General features: G+C 25.5%; 1 long non-coding RNA gene across 1 annotated transcript in view; it reads left to right on the forward strand.

Annotated features, from left to right (window-relative positions):
- The first annotated feature begins 5,387 nt into the window (after positions 1 to 5,387).
- The window catches only part of LOC122269246 (uncharacterized), an 11,256-nt gene continuing 2,029 nt past the window's right edge, over positions 5,388 to 14,614 (forward strand). The window contains exons 1-2 of the long non-coding RNA XR_006225083.2: positions 5,388 to 5,588; positions 6,957 to 7,001. This is a non-coding gene — a long non-coding RNA (uncharacterized lncRNA). The remainder of the gene's footprint in view (positions 5,589 to 6,956; positions 7,002 to 14,614) is intronic.

Below are 14,614 nucleotides of genomic sequence, written 5' to 3' on the forward strand. Positions count from 1 at the left end.
TAGGTATAATATTCTCTTAAAATGTCTATTCCATACTTTAACGTTCTAATAAAGTCATTTTTATTACGTATCTGATAATGATATTAAATAAATAAATAAAATGTTGAACTACATTTATGTCATTAGTTGGCTTGTAAAATAACAGTCCATAAAAATAGTTAAAATTCGACAATTTCTTAAAATACCTAAATAACGCACATTAACTTTAAATTATTCCAACGAAATTTGATATGGGATGATTCTAGCTGAAAATTTTAAAAATTTGTAAATTTAAGTGTAGTTTTAAATTTTGCGATGAAAAGTATATATTGTTTATAATTCATTTTGAATTAATTTGTTTAAATTTAACTAAATGGACTCGTGAATTCAGGACACATTCTTTAAAAATCTCTTGCATTTTTGAATTAATGTATTACTTAATGTGTACACAAGAATAATCTCAACTTTTTTATGAATGCTTTGAAATAATTTTCAAAATCAAAATTTTCCAGAAAAGTTGTGTTTCTGACAGAAATCAGCGGTGGCTGACAAGTGAATACCTTTAGTGCCATTTGTGTCTTAAATGTGCCATCCTTCATTACATCCTTTCTGTACTATTTAAAGTAATTCGCAATGTAACGAAGCACTGCTTTTTGTTGCCAAAAGTTATAAAAAATAATAATATGAAATCAAAAGCTTCAAGTCATTTTTCAATATATTTTTTAACATTTTTAAGAAAAGAAATTTACATTCTATTAATTAATTCATAGTTGAATTATAATGAGAAATAAATTATAATAAAATAATAAGAAGAAGTTATTTAAAATGTGCAAAAAATAATTTTAATGATAGAAAACTTAGTTCCTAAGTCAATTTCCTTAAAAATGACGTGATTGATTTTAATTTTTAATTAAATTTTGATTTTACAAGTACAAATAATATTGTAGAACTTGCACGGATGACACTTAGTATTAATGTAAGTCTAGGATAGATGACTATATTTCTTTCAAATCACAAGAAATGCTTATGTATATTTCAAACTCTTATACACGTACTCAACATATTTAGAGTAAAAATAATGTAATATTGAGAAGAAAACATGAAAAAATTGTTCAATATTAAACTAACGTGTGGCCATCTCTCTTTTATGCCAAGGTGAGATGACACTATAAAGAAAAATGAAGTTAAAATATGACAAATAACACATTTTATACAGTTAAGGAAGAAAAACTTATAAAATAAGCTGTAAGGAATGATTATTTCTTGAAAAATAAGTAGAAGGATTCTGATGAACAAGATCTAATGTGCATCATTCACTTTCGAAAAACATTACTAAATTATTGATTCAAAAATTGAACATGTCTTATCGTACACATGTCATCGTTTTTAGTTATGGTGTTGTATTTTTCTTAACAGTCAACATACCGCTATTCATAAAATTCTGAGTGTGTAGAATCGGATAATACCTGTATGGTTCCATCGAGTAGCTTATAAGGTTTTATCGGATAATATGTTAGGTCTTTAGATTCAGAATGTAATATGCAGGGTTCATACGACCCTTAAAAATTTTAAAAAGTGGTTTCAATATTATAATAAAAAAGCTAAGGATTTATTTTTATTAGCTTTTATTTTAGTTTACGAAAAGACACCAAACGAAAACCATAGACGAATGCAAAGATTTCGTAACTAATTTACTACAAAACAACTTATTTTTTTTCTTTTGCTAACTATTTTTTATTTTTTAAGGATCCTTAATACGCATGAATGAAAAGTGTCCAATTTTCCTTAATTTTATGTCACCATCTCTCTTGATGATGAGATAGTCATCGAATTTATAGCATAACTGCACAATAATATCCCTCTGCTTTTTGCTCAGTAATAAAAATAAGACTATATATATGCTTTAAAGATAAAGCTAGTTCAAAAAAAAAAATATAACCTTCACTTTGGAAAACTAGTGCATACTTAATTGGCTTAAATACTTAAAATATTTGAGGTCTAAATAAAATAAACATTAAAATTTGGCATACTTTTTGTTGTCATGAAAATCAATGATCTGTCTAAATTGATAATATTGAAAACTGCAAAATATTATCAGAGACTGGACATCTCGCTTCTCTATGGTCATTTAACTTAGACTAATTTTCTGTGCTAAAGTGGAATTTAGGAGTAGGTTTTTTAGATATTCAGTGATGAACGATATTTGTTTTTAAAAAAGCTCATTACGTAATAGCAATGAGAAATAAATACAAATACTATAGTTTGAAAAAGGCGCAAGCTTGAAAAAAATGGACAGAAAATTTTAAAAAAAACGTTAAAATATTAGTACCTCCTCAACGTAAGAAATCGACAATTTAAAATCAGTATACAGTATACCTCCCCAAAATTTACGCATACGTGAGTTAATTTTCATTACTTAAAGATTATTATCGATTTTTTCTATTTTAAATTTATTTTTATTTTGCGTTTTGAATTTATAAACTCAAATATTTATTCGTAAGTTAAATTTAAATATTAAAGTTATCAAAATAAATTGAAATCTTTGTTTTATGGAGGAATTTAAATTAATAAATTATCATTGACGCTCAATTTTTTTTATCTGTGCTAACATAATCAACTCTATTTCAGCAACAAAATTTTAAAGACAACAATTTATGCATATTTTACCTACGGTAGTATGGAGCGATATTCAATTAGTTCTAATAAGTATAAATATCTTTTAGCTTTATGTAATATTTAAGTCTAATGACAAAAGTAAAAATTATTTCGATTGCATTAATACTATACGTATTAATACTATACGTATTAATACTATACGTAGGATATAAAGTAATAAAAAATTTATTTGGGATTATTTGTAACTTTTTATGTTGTTTAGCTTTGTATTGTGAAAGTTTTTAAGTTAGAAAGTTATTCAATATAAAGCATTAATGAAGCCTATTATTTATGAAATCTAGTTACTAATTTTTGTCTCACAAAGCTTAAACTCTTTTTTGATTCTTTTGAAGCCATTTTCACAAGATGAAAGTCTAGTAAATCAGAAACAAAATGCATACACGAACATTTCCTAAGTTAATTTATGATTAAATCAATAATTTTGAAAATAGTGTTAATTTATTCGAAAGTGACAAGAAATTATGAATTAAATTTTACGAGAAATAATTAGTTCAAAATAGTTTAATTGAAACTAATATTTTTTTTATTTACTTTAAAAAGCATCACTATTTCTTTTTTCAAGAAAATAATGTATTGATAGCAATAATATCTTCGTATTGTTTTGACGAAAACATCAATGAAATCATATAAGATTTATTATGAAATTCGTTTTTGTGTCGCTGTTTTTAAATGTTTATTTCTTTCAATGCCAGAAAATTAAAGAACATATATATACGTACCTTTCTCTGAATTAGTGGCTCAAGCTCTTTATCCACACAAAATTCTTACTATTTTTTCCACACAATAAAAACGATTAAGTTCTGCTATATATATTATCTTTATTTAATTTCTAATTATTTTTTCACACTTTTAGACTTATTTGTTACTTGATTTATAAATATTTTAATCCTTGACTACTAAACCAATTCCAAATAGCTCTGTGCCTGTAGCATTTTACACTAGCTAATCTTTTTCAGATGCATTAATAATAATTCTTTTTTGAAATAAAGCAGTATTTAATTCTGAAAACTTTTTCTTCGGTCTTAATCTTAAATTTAGAACGAAAATAAGTGATCTGAACTATTTAATAGTACATTATGTCGCAATGCATGTTAGATTTAAAAAAAAAAAACTTACGGGTAATAATAAGAATAATATTTATTATTATTATTACTGCATAAAATAATGGTAGTATTATATCTAAACACTTTGAATATCGACATTCTTTTTGTTGAGAGTAATATAGCCGCTAGTATCAAATAAGGAAAAAATTGGCATAAAGATTAATACATTCTGTACAATTTTGAATTAAATATATAATAATATTTATTAGCTTTACAAAAATGATTCAAGTTTTAAAGCAACAAAATGTTGGATATATATAGTAAAATTAAGTGAAGATGTTCAAATAAAAGAATGAATGAATGAGAAGTTAGTAAGAGAGAAAGAGAGAGTAAGTGAGGGCGCTAGTGTCTAGATGCGTAGCCCCACGTGCGCCAATAAGAGGAGTGTAACATAATCAGGATACGGTTGTCATGACAACGAGCCCCATAAGAAGGGAGAGCTGAGGCTGCTCCACTCACAATCACAGCTGCTACATCCAGAGCAAGCATCTCTCACTGCATCTTCTCCCCTGTTTTGCTTGAATTTTTATTTTACACATCTTTCTTTTAAAATGCATGATTTGCTTCACATGCCTCACACATATTTTCTTTATTAAATTGCTCAATGTTTCTTTCATCTTTTTTTTTTCTTTAAATATTTTAATGTTTCCATATTAGTTAAATTTATAACTTACTTCGTAAGTAACAAATAATAATAAATTGAGAGAACACGTATTGAAATGATATCGTAAGAAAAGTCCATAAATAAAAATATATCTTTTCTTTTTTTAACTCATTTTAAATTTGCATGACTGTTATTTTTGTTATTTTTTACTATCATACATCTTCCAAGAAAACATCTTATTCATAAATAAATATCAATATCACAGTTTGTATTATACTGACTCAAATACAAAACTTATCATTTTTATTCTGTTATATTTCGAATGCATTCATTTTTAAAATGCGTTTTATTCAGTTTTGTATTTGTTTATAAAACAACATAAGACTCGCTGAGCATGTTTAATATGATTTTTTTTTGTTATATTTTACCAAAAGTATTTGTTTTTGCTTTGAACCTCTTTGTAATCTTCTCTACGCACAGAACAGTTACGTCATTCGATGGTAAATATGAAACTTTTTAAGTTATAAACAAAATTTATTCTAAAATACCATATTTTCTTTAAAATTTCTTATTGTTATCTCATAAATATTGTTTCGAGTAATTTTAACAATCCATTTAAAAATATATACAAATATGCTTTCATTTCACGAAATAATCCTAGCAATCTAAATTTGCAAATGATATCTTGTGACTGCACTAACCAAAAGTTATGATTTGTTCACATTCATACAAGCAACAAGTCCTCTCCATCAAGACGGCAACTAAACGTGCATTCATTACATAGGTAAAACTTTTATTTTGTAAAATTATTGAATATATTAACAAAAATACGAAAATACGTTTCTTCTTTCTAAAAATAAATAAATGAATTATTTATTTTTATTAAATAAAATTAAAAAAAATAAAGAAAAGAAACAAAAGAAACTTTTTTGAAAAAATCCGCGCATACCCTGTTAGAGAAATTCAAATATATTATTTAATTTTTAATTTTAAAAGTGATTTGAAAGAGCCAAACGATAACGGGAATAATAAAAAAGAGTTCCTCTTCTACCAGTACTTCCGCCATATTGTCCTCATACTGCAGACTGTCAGCAAGTAGAGCAGCCTTCGCGCATGCGCACATGCTTTTTGCCGCAGAATAGTAGTTGGAGCACATTTCCAACTTATTCTCTACACAGCTAGCAACAAGCATCCTTTTCATCCCTTTCATCTGGAACCTCTCTCTCGTAAATATTTTATCAATATTTATTTCAACTTTCTTTAGGCTTAATTACATGGTGAAATTATACCGATACTATTTAATGGAACAGTTGAAAAAATAATTAAAATAATAATTATTATTTCAACTATTAGTTAATTTAGGGATCTTTATTTATGCTAAATGATTGCATTGTATTAAAATTACCTGTAGGTGAAAGAGAGAATGTAAAAGCTAAAATTCATCCCATATTCTATAAATTATTTTTTTCATCGCTTAACCGTTATGAAATTCTTTTTGTTAAGTAAAGACCCAAATAATTATTTTACTATTTGATAATTTATTTACTGATCCGAGGATAGTTGAAACTGTTCACAATATTTTAACATATTGCGATATAATAAAGAAACAGTTGGGGAGACCATAACCGCTTAAGATGAATGCAAATCAAATAAATATAAGAATAAATTGGTAAGTGCTAACTATTAAGGTTTTGTTGTAAAAAATTTTTGCAAAAATGCACTAGGCTTGAAATTTATTCCATATCAAAACGTAGAGATCTTTATTACGTTTCGATTAAAAATTATCTAATAAATAATGTTTTTCTTTACATTGAATTAGGTAATCTTAAATATTTTCCTTAATTATAAAAATTTCAACTTTATTATTTGATAAATAAAAATAAATAAATTAGCTTTAAAAATTGTATGTACTCTATTTGCATCGTTTATTTACAGAAATAAATGCACAGAAAGACACTGAATGAAACATACGAAATTAATCACGTTTGTACTAATTTTAAGTCTTCATAAATAAAGATTAAATTGAAGCAAAAATTTTACTCTATACCCACTCTTACATCTAGCTACATTATGAAAACAGCTGCATCGTGATGACAATGCTTCTTTTGTGCTTTTATAGAAAAGAATGTAGGGGAACATTTGATACCAACTGGGGAGAAGTGTTGGTTACAAACAAATCCTTTAAACTTATAAAATATTATATTCTTTCGTAATAAAGTAAATGATACTTAACAATTTATTTATTTCCACCTTTCAACCAATTTGGTTTAAGAAACGTAATATTTATTCCATCAAATAATTAATAAAGCTTTTAATTATATGTAATTTTCTAAATATCTACCTTGAATTTACTTTATTCAATTCAATTTTTCGCAAATTTTGTTTGAAGGAGTATTTATACCGTACTAATTATTAATAAAATTTAAAACAATGCATTTTAATTTAATTATATTGGCTCATATTCACTTTATTTCTTTTAGTTTGACTCTTTGCTACTTTCGTTTATATATTAATTCAAATATTTTTTAATAAAGTTTTGCATTATGTATTATACTCTAAATATGTTGGCCTAAATTGAATTTATTTTTACTCAGGTAAGTGACTTCAGTATTCAGAGCCACTGTCTTCATTGTTTGAAGGTAAGTAAATTTAATTTTGCATGGAGAATGATATTACACATTAATAACTCATTTAAATGTAGTTGAAATCTGTTACACCTTCCAAATCCCAAGACTCTTTTGAAATAAAATGTGCATGAAGCTTGTTTTGGCAGCAAAATAAAATGCCTTTTTTCTTTTTTAAGATTATTATTTCATTTTTTTAAAAAATTAGATTTTTTCGAGTGTTAATGGAAAAAAACGTTATTGAAAATATATTTGAATATTTCAATGAAAGAACCTATCATTTAAAGATTATTTCCTTTCCTTTGAGAGAAAGCATATTCTTTAGAAATTATTTCATAATCCTAATGAAAGAACAATTAAAAGAACATATTTTTTCGTTATCTAAGAAATAACCATATCATTTATATATTAAATCATTATATCTTGAAAAAAAGCGCATCATTTCAACATATCATGTTATTTCTGTCTATCTTAAAGCAAAAATATATAAGTTAACAGACACAGAAAAATCTGTCCAATAAGGAACCGTAATATTAGTACTTTGAATCATAATATGGTACAATCCTCATACGCTCTAAAACTGGAACATATTTTCCTCCAAATCGAGCCATACTATCATGATTTAAGAAATATAATGCTGTTGTTGCAACTTATTAAGTTTCAAGCATATTTAATTAATATAATGGATCAACATGTTCAAAATTTTATAACAGCTTGTCTTAAAGAAATAATATCTCATTTGAATCAATGTAAAATAACGAATATTTATTTTTAAAAAATTTTGCTTTTACTCTTGCAAACTTTTCTCTCTGTGTTGTTTTACATTTTATACTGTGATACTAATTATCTTAAAAATAAGTCGATAGCTCTTATGCTTTGCTTACATATTGATTAATTCATAAGTAATTCTTGCGATTCCTTTTCTTCATAAAAACTTAAAGAGAATTTCTGGAAATGAATTCTTTTGCAACCGTAGATAATTAAAAATGTTTCTCAATATTTCGGTAATAAATGAAACATGACTTATGATAAGAAAATTTTCTATTGTTGTTGCTCAGATATATAGAAATTTTTAAACTTAAAAAAGATTTTATAATTAAGTGACTCTTCGAAAAAATTTTAAAAAATAATTAAACAATTCTGATATCATTTGTTTTTATGAGACATTCATCAAAAATAAATTTTTTTTCTCTTAGAACATCGAGGCTAGTACAGTACTTTATGTACAAACTTGGTTATAAATCTGTGTATTAATATGTGTATATAATATATTTCTTGAATGAAACTTTGTATTTACTAAATAGTTTTTCCAATTGCGACATGATATTTCCCAGCAATTTCAAATACTTTTCAATGGTAGATCTCTATTCCGAGAGTTTGCAAAATAACTGCAGAAAAATATCTCAACAGGAAGTAAAAAAATGTAATTGGTGTAAATTGAAATATATCCAGTTCAAAATAGTAATATAAAAATAAATTAACTATTAAGCAAATATAAAATATAATAAAATATAAAACGCAATCGATGGTTTATTTTAATTTGAAATACGGGATTCCACTGCGATTTGAATGAGAAAACAATGAGAAAGAACAAAAAACAAAAATTTGAAATTGCTATAATTTGAAATATATCAAATATTTAATTTCAAAATAATAAATAAAAATAAATGAATTAATAAGAAAATATAGTATGTAATCTAACAAAAAGCAATCGATTGTTTATTTTAATTTCAAATACGTTATTCCACAAAAAACAAAAATTCAAATTTATAAATTGAAATACGTGGCATATTCAATTTCACAATTATAAAATTGAAATAAATTAATTAATAAGCAAGTATAGCATATAATCTAACATAAAAGGCAAAAAAATTGCTAAATTTAATTTCAAATACGTTATCCCACTGCGTTTTGAACGAGAGAAAAATAACTCAGATATAAAAATAGAATTAATATAAGTTGAATATTATGTGGTATATTCAGTTTCAAAATAATAAAATGAAAATAATTGATTAAAAATTAAGCATAGCATATAAACTCACATAAAAGGCAATAAAATGTTTGATTTAATTTCAAGTACGTAATTACGCTGCAATATGGGCGAGAAAAATATCATTGGTAGGTACACTGAGAAAAAAAGTCAGCCAGAACCACTAGAATATGGTAAAATGACTTTAAGGAAACAGCGAAAAACGCAGCAACTTTTACCAAAATGCATTGGTAATGATTTTGATAAAATTAACAATAAAAATTGTTTTCATAATATGTGTTAAAATTTGGCTTTTTATCATGATACCTTAGGGCATGGCATAAAAACTCTTTATTCGCTTGAATTTATTTTTCAGTCTTGCATTTTTACTAAATATGTGGTAATAAGAACTGTAACTTTGAAAACCAAAATCTCCGGAGAACTATTACCATATGAGTGGAAATCGTTACCATATGAATGGTTTCAATACCGAATATTTTGGTTTTATTCCCAGAATTATGGGTTTTTTTTTTGTTGCCAGAAAGGTCTTTACGATACAATATGATAAATTTACCAGAATTTTTTCTCCTTGTATTTTTATTAATTCATTGGAGTTCTGGTCTGCATTGAAACATTGCAACTGTAGAAAAAGTTTTATTTATTAAAATTCCGCCGAAAAATGTAGCTGATATTGCATACCAAATTTATTCATTTACTTTTAAACAAAAAACAACATTTGATGCTAAAACTGAAAAACATAATTAGTCAAAAGGTTTTTTGGAACACAAACAAATGCATGTGAATGGCATAGTTATTGGTTAATAGTTAATATTCCGTAATAATTTGATAAAAAAATTCAAATACTAATTTCAAAAGAAATTGAATATTTTATTTTTATTATTTTTTTATATCAATATAAGTATGGCCAAAAAATTAACGTATGGTAAATTTGGCTTTATGGAAACTCCGAAAAGCAAAGTAATTTTTACCAAAGAGCATTGGTAATGATTTTGATAAAATTAACCATAAACTATTGTGCATGTGTTAAAATTTAGTAAATGTTGTAAAATTTGGTATTTTATCATGATACCTTAGTTCTTGGCATAAAAATTCTTTATTCGGTTAAATTTGCATTTCAGCTTTGCATTTTTACTAAATATGTGGTAATAAGAACTGTAACATTGAAAACAAAAATCTCCGGAAAACTACTACCATATGAATGGTTTCAATGCCGAATATTTTGGTTTTATTACTAAAATTACGTTGTTGTTGTTGTTTTTTTTTACCAGAAATGTCTTTACGATACAATATGAAAAATTTACCAGGATTTTTATTTAATTATCGGAGTTCTGATCTGCATTGAAACATTGCAAATATAGAAAGAGGTTTATTTATTAAAGTTCCGCCGAAAAATGTAGCAGATATTTTACGCCAATTTTATTCATTTACTTTTAAAAGCAAAAAAGCAGTGGATGTGAAAACTGAAAAATGTGGTCAGTAAAAAGGTTTTTTTAGAACACAAACAAATGTATGAGTAAAACATAGTTATTAGTTAATATTACGTAATAATTTGATAAAAAAAATCCAGATAATTTTAAAAGAAATTTAATATTTTATTTTTATTATTTTATATATCTATATAAAAAACATTTTGAAACCAATAAAAATGAATCTTAAAATAAAAAAAGAAACATATTTTAAAATTAATAGGAATTTCTTCTCCAAAAAGATTGAGAATTTTTATAATTATTTTTTTCTATTTTATATACAAAAATTTCTATTCCTTATTTTGGTAATCTACAAGACATTCTTAGTATTTTTACCTTCTTAAAAGAAAACTTAAAATTAATAGAACTTCATTCAGTGATTACAATATCATAGGTTTGCTGATAGTGACTATGTTCTTAAAATTTAGATAATTAATAGAAGTTCATAAGTCATTTAAATACTTACCTCTTTTTGAGAAGAAAAAGAACCAAGCATTAAAGATATAAATTCAATAAATGCCAAAGTATCCACATAAAAAAAAAGTCATTGTACGATTTAAGTGAAGAACGTTAAGATAAGAACGATTAATTTATCTCACTTTTACCAACGGTCACTTTTGGCAGTATATTCACTAATTATACTTTCTAACATAAATAATGCAACCAAAATTTAAAAAAAAACCTTTGAATAATTTAAACCACAAAAAAGGCATCTAAAAATTCAGACAGAGGACTGAGAACGTGTATTGATTATGGTTATAACAAGTAGTTTCCCAAGAATGCCGTAGACCTCTTGATTAGAGAAACTATTCATATTCGGATGTCGAGAAAAATTTAAATAATAAATATACGAAAAATATATGATTGAAAAAATTGCAGAAAACATCATGCAATACCTTTCTCTGATAGAGCATCCACTTATCATATTAGTAATTAATGCTATGAAAATTTGATGAAAACTATTCACCATTTTCTAGTAACTTAAACATTTTATTAATACAACAGAAATTGTGTGTGTTGATTGTTTTAGATATTAAAAAAAATTTAATCGTATATTACAAGGGATGGGAATAAATTAGGCCATCTAGTGCTCAAAGGCAGTTAAAAAATTATCTATTTAAAAATAAATACATTAATTATAAAATGACATGTTCAATAAGCATCTTATGCGTGGAAAAAAATACCAAGTACCAGATTTTACTACTTGTTCTAAGCTAGGCTTACTTAATTTACAAAGAAAAAAGGATCCATTATTCGATCTTTTTTTACCGCTTTCGTCATTTTGGGTAAAAGCGTTAATTTATGACCATTTTGTAAGACTTAGTAAAGGTTTTCATTCTATAGAATTTAAAGTCTTAAGAAGTTAGAGAAGGGGAAAGATAAAGATGGGATTTGAAAATATTTAAAAAATTAAATTATGTCAAAAATATTTCTTACTGAGGTTTAAAGCAATTGAAGTAACACCGTGGGAGCCTTGAGAGTCCACGGGAACAATTTTATAATGATTTATACTTAAACCCAATGTTTATTTCAACTATTCACGATTGACAGATTGCATATTCCAATCAGATAAAGCAATTATTGAAATAGCATTTTCTGAAAGAGAGTGCATTTCTCATGACAAAAAAGAAAAAAAAATTATCGAATCTAAGTTCTTGAAAATATTTTAGATAAGTTAATGCGAATAGTAGCCACAATGGCTTAGTGGTCATGGCACTGAACTGTCATTGTGAAAAACTGGGGTTCGATCCGCAATGGTTGCCCACACAGCTTCACGTCGGCGGGTACCAGCATCTCTGGGGAGTAAAGACGGTCTGTACGCAATGCTGGTCACATTGCCACAATCATCCCGTTGGTCTAGATATTGTGAGACGTTAACCTCCATGATCCCTGGTTCACAACGGGCTGTTACATCAATACTTTTCTTTAATGAGAATTTTGTATGTAAAAATATAATATAAGTAAAGAAAAAGTATCATTTGCACTCACAACAGTTATTAAATTTAATTTATGAGAAAGGAAATGGATTCAGTCTAGTTAGGAGCTGATGCAACATATAATTATCTTAATAACAGAAAGTTATCATTCTCAATCATTTTGCTTAATAAAAAAATAATGATCAATGATGAAAAGTTACCAAAATATGATAAAAATTTACCGTGTTTCCGGCTCTATGGGAGCTCAAAAATCTTAAAAAAATTTTAACGAAATGTTTCGGTATTGATTTCGGTAATATTATCAAAAAATATGATTTTTATGACGTGTGATAAAATTTGGTAAATGTGGTAAAATTAGGTAATTTTATCATGATATCTTAGAGCATGGCATTAAAATCCTTTATTCGGTTAAATTTAATTTACAGTTTTGTATTTTTTACAAAATGTGGGATAATAAGAACTATTTTGAAAACAAGAGTTTCCTGTAAACCATTACCATGTGAATGAACAAATTACCAAATGAGCGGTTTATTTTGTTTTCATAAGCCAGAATTTATTTTTTTTTGCTAGAAAATTCTTTGAAACGCAGAGCTGTAATTTTTCCAGATTTTTTTTTTAATGTGCACGGAAATGACTGAAAATTAAGACCCCTATTGTTTTTTGTTGTTGTTGTTCTATTCCTTCTTAAAAATTTAGTATAAAATTAAACTACTCTGATAGTTTTGAAACATTAAGTTTAATTACACGCAACTGCAATAAAATTAAAATTTTTATTTGTATATTTAACTATTATTAAATAAAGATAAATGATCAACGAGTTATCAAATGAGCTATTTATATAAATTAAGATAAACATAAGAATTTGGTTAAAAAAGAATCTCTATTAGGAAATGTGATTTGCAATAACGTAAGAGAATAATATATATTTGTTTATTTCTAGACGATATCGAAATTTTAATAATGCAATAGATCACCAGAAAATTACGATATTCAAATTCGAATAATTTTCTTTATTTTAAATAGAACACGATTTGATTAACCTAAAAAAAATTATCATTGCTCATGATAATATTGTATTCAATAATAATTGTTATCAATAACTTGATCACTTCAATTCTTCATACTGATCGATTACCACGATTATTATACTATCACATATTCGATATTTATCATAAGAGAAGTTTTTCACGATCATCACAAGAATTCATTTTAAAATATCATCATCAAGATTTTTGAAAATATCGACTATTCACGATATTTCATATATGTTTGTAGTGGATATGATAAATTTGCTGTTTTTTAGAAAAATTAAAGATAAGGGAAATAAGTAACATCCAAGGAAATCCACTTTTTCATTAAGAAGAAATCACCTTACTTGTAACCCTGATGGTTAATCATAAGCGAAAACTAATAACAATAGCAAACAACAAACAAGTCTAATAAGTAGAAAATATATATTAACTCAAAATCATAATCACGTGACTTCAAAAAAATATCATTGATTTAAATAATTAAATTAAAAGATAAACTAATTATTAGTACAATTTATCATGCTCATAATAGCAAAAAATTAAATTCTTTTTAAGCAAAAATAATTCGATTTCTTTTAAAGTATACACCACTTCAACGGGAAATAGGAATATTTTATGCTGGTCTGCATAATGCTGGTAGATCTATTATTTTCTGATTTAAAAAGGAATGAAAGTTAACAAATATATGTAAATGAGTTTTGTTATTAATATATTACTAAGTTACATGATTCCTTATGTAGTATTTCAATAATCTTTAGCTGATTTACTTGCTGCATAAAAAGCATAAAACACATGAAGCAATCCATCGTTTCATATTTAATAATTGTAACAAGAGACACAATTATTATTTTACTAAATATACGGATTTGCACTTATATGCGTTCAAATTGTGATTCTTAAAATGATCAAACTAAAGAATGAAATACTTCATTTTCTTTCCTTTTTTTTTAACAAAAAAGGATTGTTCAATGGCTGATTCCTAGCCAAAACTTCATTTAAAAAAGTAAAAGAATATAAATTTAGGAAAAAATATCCATTTCTTTCAAATGTGTTCATGATCCTTTGGTCAACATAGACTCCAGCAATCTCAGTCTGCATTGAAACTGATTTCAAAGGCCACATTTATCTGAATTATGATATAAAATTGTATGAACTCTAATGCCAATGAGAAAACCCAATATATTTCTTTTATATATAATATATA

The sequence above is a fragment of the Parasteatoda tepidariorum genome, chromosome X1 (genome assembly GCF_043381705.1).
Source record: "Parasteatoda tepidariorum isolate YZ-2023 chromosome X1, CAS_Ptep_4.0, whole genome shotgun sequence".
Classification (NCBI taxonomy): domain Eukaryota; kingdom Metazoa; phylum Arthropoda; class Arachnida; order Araneae; family Theridiidae; genus Parasteatoda; species Parasteatoda tepidariorum.